Genomic DNA, 6,844 nt, shown 5'->3' with positions numbered 1-6,844 from the left:
TTCCGTAGTAGTTTAATTTTTATCATTTCAGTTAATTCAGTGAGGCCGGACTGGAGTTGGAGTTTAGAGATAAAAATCTAAGATTCAGAAAAATATATCCAGAATTTATTTTAGCTAGCAAGTAAGTTCTTTTAAGTTAAAAAGGAAGTTTAAAGAATTATTTTAGTTACTTGAGGTGAGTAAAAAATAAATTTATTTAAGTTCCAATAATTAAGGGATTAATTCACTAAATTAATTAAAGGATTAGTGAGGCTTTTAAGGGTTATAAATTTACTAGTTAGAAAATAAATTCCCTTCATTTTTATTGAAGAATTCGGCCACCCCCTTAGTAGATTAAACAAGGACTTGCCAACTATCATCTTTGACCCATTCTTGGTTAGTTTAGCATGTTAACCTTTTTATTTACTAGTCAATCTTAATTAATTAATTAAGAACCAATATCCTAACCTAGAGTAACAAGTAGAATCGGCCACCACCTCCAACAAAACACCCAACAAATATTTGATAGCAACCAACAATTCAAAATTCAAAAAGAGAGGAGACTTGGTCATACCATTTGAATTCCTTTATTAGTGGATCTCCCTCACTCTCCTAACCATCACCTCCCCTCACCCATGAACGAAATTCAGAGCATTTTAGAGTAGGAATTTCGTGAGCCTCATAGCAAGAAGTAGGAGAGGAAATGGAGTAGCAAGCAAGAAAAGAAAACGCTCCATCTCCTCCGCGCCGAATCGTCTTATTCTTTCGTTTTTCTTTCAAACGAAAGCAGGTATGCATATATTATTCCTTGACTCTTCAATCAAGTCCTAATATCATTTATTTTCATTACATGATCAGTTTTCTATGGCAAAAATCGAAATACAGCAGCATTTTTCAGAAAAACCAACATGCAGAATTTCGGCTTTTATTGTGCAGTTTCACGGTTTGCTTCGTGTTGTGGATTTCAAGTATTGGTTCGATTCCAGGATCCCAAGGCGACGTCTATACATGTAATAGGATGCATTAGGACCCCATTTGTCCACTGGTTTAACCCCATACTCGCTGGAAAGCAAGAAAATGACATCAACTCACCATCTTTGCCATATTGAGTTCGAAAATCTGTTGTTGCTGTCCAAGGAAATGGATCTGATCATGGCTGCCCTAGGGCCTATAGCCATGGTTAGATCACTTCCCTAGCATGTCTAAGACGTGACTAAGTCGCCTTTTTGGTGGTTTGATCCATGGTTAATCGGTTTTTACATAAAACGCAAGAACAGCCCCTCCCCACTTTCGCCCCTCATTTCACAGCAAGTATGGTTCGGTTTTGGTGGTTTAGAGTGGATCTTGGTTGGCCTATGGCCCTTAGCCACGGTTCATACCATACCCCAAGGTGTCTAGATCGTGCCATGGTCAATCAAATGGCCACTGGAACGAGACGATACAGCAAGCGAAGCACAACACCACACATGCATGCAAGGTGTTCTCGGTTGGAGTTTTTCTGGTGTTTGCTGAATGGTGCGAATTGTGGCTGGTCTAGGGCCCATAGCCATGGTTCAAATCATTCCTTGGGATGTTGGTAAGAGGTTTTGGTCGGTGGTTCAAGCCCCAATGGCCATTAGCCTCGCAAACGACACAAGCAACCCAAGTGCAGCTGCTGGAATTTCTGGACAGCAGCTTGCAGCGTCGGTTCGGTGGATCGTTCGAGTTCTCGGTTGGCTTTTAGCCTATGTCCTTCGACTGGAAAGTGCCTCATTTAGTTGGAAAGGTCATGTTTTTGACCGTTCGTCACTCGGATCATTTTTGAGGTCGTACAGGAATTTACGGTGCGATGTGCCAAATTGACTCTCGAAAGAGCGTTTCATGTTTTGGCCTCCATTCACCTAGATTTCGGCCCTCACCATTTTAGGAGCATTATTTTATCATTTTAGGCGTATTTTAATCATGACTACATGATGGTTCAGTGTTGGTCAGGTTTTGCGTAATTGTCACATTTTTTAAGGTTATTGCATAGTTTGGTCCCATAAATCTATTGCATATTTTTCATGGCATATTTAGGTTGCAGCGAGCCTGGGAGTGATCCAATACAATCAGTAAATGGGTGCAGGATATTTAATTCAGTTATTTCATTATATTACATGCATAAAATACAAATTTTGAGATTTATGCCACTACAACAAATATGGGTTTTCGCGGCGCGCATATATGCTATTCGCAGCGTACAATGTACCCTGCATAACTATAAGCTGTTGAAAGTTTGAAGATAACAACGGCGTGTATCGCGCGCGGCAATTAATACTTTTGGCGGCGTGCAATACGCGCTGCGATTAATATTATTTGCGGCGTTTTTTTGTGCGCGGCAATTAATAATATTGGCGGCCTGCTATGCGCGCTGCGATTTGTATTATTTGCGGTGTTCTATGCGTGCTGTCATTAGTTGTTTACCACGGCGCGCCGCATTTAGTATTATTCACGGCGGACAACGTGCGCTTTTATTGATGTTTATATTCAGATCATTCACAGCGTGCAAATTGCACGCTGCAGTTAAAGTTATTCACAACAAAAAGTATATGCTGCTCATGAGGGGTTTGTATTAAGATTTTTCATGACATGCGAGATGCGTGCTATTGAGGTGTTTGTGTTCAGTTATTCACGATGAGTGCTACACGTTTCATTAAGGTTTATTGACAATTACTTGCAAATTGCATAGGTTATTAATGCACTAATATTATGAATAAAAGTGAAACGAAAAAATCGGAACGCAAATAATTATCATAACATGATCATCCAAGAGGAATAATGTCTATTATTCATTTTCTAATAAGAGAATAAAAATTTTAAAACATAATAATAGTTCACTTAGTAACATGATTGTTATAAAAAAAAGACAAAAACTTGTGTGAGACGGTCTCACGGGTCATATTTGTGAGACGGATCTCTTATTTGGGTCATCTATGAAAAAGTATTACTTTTTATGCTAAGAGTATTACTTTTTATTGTTAATATGGGTAGGGTTGACCCGTCTCACGGATTAAGACCCGTGAGACGGTCTCACATGAGACCAACTCTAAAAAAAATGTAAATCTTTCCAATCAGTAGAATCTATATCAGTCACACAAAACTATAAGTTTAGACATCCATGCGACTGTGCTACCTATTGCATCGTCGAGATAAAGCATTTCATCATTTGGGCGTATCAAGTCTACCTTCTCCACCAAAACTTTATCAACCCAAACTTTCCAGCAAGACCCTCCAAGAGGAATGTGATGCACTTTTGCTTTTGGATCTGTTGATGCAACTCGACCTTCTGCAACAACTTCATGATCACCACACCAATGAAGTAACTTACATTTAGTATTATCATGGATACCTTCAGTATTCACATTCTTAAATTTTGTCTGCATATAATTAAACAATAAAAAATTATTAATTATTTCATTTTACTTAAGCAACAAATTTGGTTTAGAAGTCAAAACAACTTAAAGATATTTACCTGAGCAATTGCTACATTTTGCATAACATTAACTTTACCAATTTTTTTTGCACCGTTGATATCACTACTACTGCCAATATCATTCCCAATGCCACTACTAATGCCACCACTAGCAACCTAATTTTGACACAAAAATTATGTCAATTAATGTCACAATGTAAATCCAAGAATTTAACTGCACATACTTAAATTATTTTATCTAATATTGGTTAACTACTAACCTGTTCTTGATCATTTTATTGCCTCATACTTTGGAGAAATATGGACCTCATTTCTTGCATTTCTTGTTTAAAGTTATTCATCATACTTTGAAGTTGTTTAATAGTTCCATTTTGTTGAATACAAGCACCAACTTTCGATGGTGTAACTCCAAAGTCCATCCCACGCACTCTACCTCGAGCTTCCTTGCCAAATACAAGGCTAATTGCATCATCGGCAACGTTAATTGTGTTTAGAGATTCGGGTGGACATTCTTCTATTTCTCTCTACAAAATATAACAAAGATATATGTTGAGTAAATAAAAAAATTTTCTAACTTTCTACAAATAACAAAGATAACATAGATTTATTACCATTTTCTCTCCAACAGCTTGACTGCTAGGTTGCCCATTTTTTTTCTTATGAGCCTCAATCCAAACTTTTGATCTTGTGCGATAAATTTTTGTACCCCTTCTTCATATTCGGGTACAAGCCTTGAAGGCAGATGAATCCATGCTTTATCCATTTCGTAAATAACCAGAACTCTAACATACAAATATATGACTTCAAATTAAAATAATATTGGCAAAGTAATTCAAAGCAAAGGGAAAAAACAGGAGCCAACATCTTATCTCCAGTCGAATGGGATGCCTTATTTTGTAGCAGAAAGAATTGTTTAATATTGGCAAAGTAATTCAAATTTCATCATTTTTTTTAAAAAAAAAATGGTCCCAGATTAAACAATTAGCCATTAGGATGTTGATATATGAATTTTGTATCAATCTCCTTTGAACGTACTGCAATTGCATCACAATACAAATACCATTCAAGAAAAATACAGGAAAAGATTAACACTCGAAAATTCAGATGCGATTAACAAATGAGAGGCTATTACTGCATATTCTCGTCTAGTTAAATAGTTTGATGAGGTGATAGTAAAATTAGAACATTTTACTCAAGAAACAAAGAACATCAGCAGAAATAATCCAAAGTTTGGTCTAATGGTCTCCGTTTCTTCTCTTTTTTAAAGTTTGAAAACAATAATTTGATTGCATTTTAAGGTAAATTAACATTTGATTGGAAAGAATAAACAATCAAGCACGCATAGGCCTATGCTATACGAAACCTACAAACTCAGCCAAACCCCCTAATTAAAATATACCAAAGCATGATAGCAAGAAATTCTAAATGAGAGTTATCAACAATTGTTTTAAATGCTCGTACTAGATTGGAACATTTACAGTGACTTAGCACAAAATACCCACAACAAAAAACTGAGAAAAAAAAAATTTCAGTGACCTGTCCGAAGGAGTTGTCAACACTAAAATTTTGATCCAAATCGAACACTCCAATCAAGAATGTAAAAAATAAACCGAGACCCAATACATTTAAAACCGTGACCCAATTCAATTGTGATTCAGCTATGACCATGCGTTCCACAGTTCAATCGATAATTGACTTGAATTCACAACAAACGTGACCTAATTCACAACAAACCGTGACCCAAATCTCCTACAAAATCAATGAAATCAAGTACCACGAATTTGGAACTTACCGGAGATGGAAGCGTCGTGTAAATCTGAACCGTGGCACAAATCTTTCACAATTCTGACTGGAAAAACAATAACGAAGGATTGTAGATGAAAAGAAAGTTATCACGCGGCTGAAGGAGAGAAAAGGGGGAGGATTGAGCGCGAGATTTGGGATTTGGCGCTTATGTATTCATCCGCATCTTTGATAGGAATAGGTATAATAATTCTTTTTGAAAACAATAATAAATAATATATAAGCTTTATTTTTTTTAAAAAATCTGCATCATCCGCATCTTTGATAGGAATAGGTAGAATAATTCTTTATGAAAACAATAATAAATAACATATAAGCTTTATTTTTTAAAGAACAAATCTGCATTTTTTTTACGAATAATTAAAATAATTCTTTTTGGAAAAATAATAAATAAAACATGAGTGAGTCTCATGTGAGACCGTCTCATGGATCATAATCCGTGAGACGGGTCAACCCTATCCATATTCACAATAAAAAGTAATACTCTTAGCATAAAAAATAATACTTTTGTATGGGTGACCCAAATAAGAGATCCGTCTCACGAATATGACCCGTGAGACCGTCTCACACAAGTTTTTGCCATAAAACATAAACTTTACTCTTTTTTTTTTAAAAAAAAAGGCCGATAATTTGGCTTGCTTTGCCAAAATATAATGTTCACATATTCCAAAAGTTTTTTTCAAATTAGTTTTATCATCTAGCAACCTAAAAACGTGTTTGGAATGGTCATAATTATTTATTTATTTGTTTTAAATATATTCTCGGTGTATGTCATTTTAGATTAATTAATGAACCACCTATATAAATAACTACATGTATAAACCTTATTATATAAATTTCATTTGTAATAGATAAATACTACCTTGTATTATTATAGACAGCGCACGTAATTGCACGCTGCAGATAGTATATAATATTATTATCCGCAGCGTGCTTTTAATGCACACCGTTACTGCATAGGTTATTAACAGCACACATAAATGCACGCTGCGGATAGTATATAATATTACTATCTGCAGCGTGCTTTTAATGCACACCGTTATTGCCTAGGTTATTAACAGCACACATAAATGCACGCTGCGGATAGTATATAATATTAACAGCACACATTAATGAACGCTGCGGATATTACTATCCGCAGCGTGCTTTTAATGAACGCCGTTATTTCTGTCAAGTGCAACAATATTAACAGCGCACATTTGGTGCACGCCGTTAAAGGTAATATTCGCAGCGTGCTTTTAATGCATGCTGTTGATGACGTGCCGCGAAAAAGCATCAAATATTTTGAGATTTATGCGATATTGCTTGTGGTCACTTTACTATCAGTATTAAATCCGGTCCCCAGCATCGGTCCGGTCACCAGTTACCGGTTAGTTTATTTGTTTCACCCAGTACTTTGGCAGTAGTCTGATCAGACGTAAATCCGATCCCCAGTATCGGTCAGCTCAGTTCAGGGACCACTTGCGTAGACCATAATCTCACCAGAAAATTATTACAAGCTATTTCAATACAGGGCTCTAAGGAGCAAACAGTTTCACTATGATTTTCAGTTCAGCTATGCACGTATTATAATTAATCTTGACATGATACTTTACATTATGCCTCATGACA

At 36.0% G+C, this 6,844-nt stretch overlaps 1 long non-coding RNA gene across 2 annotated transcripts; it reads right to left on the bottom strand.

Annotated features, from left to right (window-relative positions):
- Positions 1–3,023: 3,023 nt before the first annotated feature.
- LOC140804846 (uncharacterized) lies at positions 3,024–5,392 on the bottom strand. Of its 2 annotated transcripts, XR_012112214.1 has the most exons (5): positions 5,223–5,392; positions 4,042–4,212; positions 3,691–3,954; positions 3,470–3,586; positions 3,024–3,374 (listed from the first exon to the last, which is right to left on the bottom strand). It is a non-coding gene; the product is annotated as an uncharacterized lncRNA (long non-coding RNA). The 2 variants fall into 2 exon arrangements; XR_012112213.1 differs by having other exon boundaries at positions 3,470–3,954.
- Between the last annotated feature and the right edge of the window lie 1,452 nt (positions 5,393–6,844).

This window comes from Primulina eburnea, chromosome 11, assembly GCF_022965805.1.
Source record: "Primulina eburnea isolate SZY01 chromosome 11, ASM2296580v1, whole genome shotgun sequence".
In the NCBI taxonomy this organism is placed as follows: Eukaryota; Viridiplantae; Streptophyta; class Magnoliopsida; order Lamiales; family Gesneriaceae; genus Primulina; species Primulina eburnea.
The sequence above is the reverse complement of the archived record's forward strand: the minus strand, read 5'-3'. Positions and strand labels throughout refer to the sequence as shown.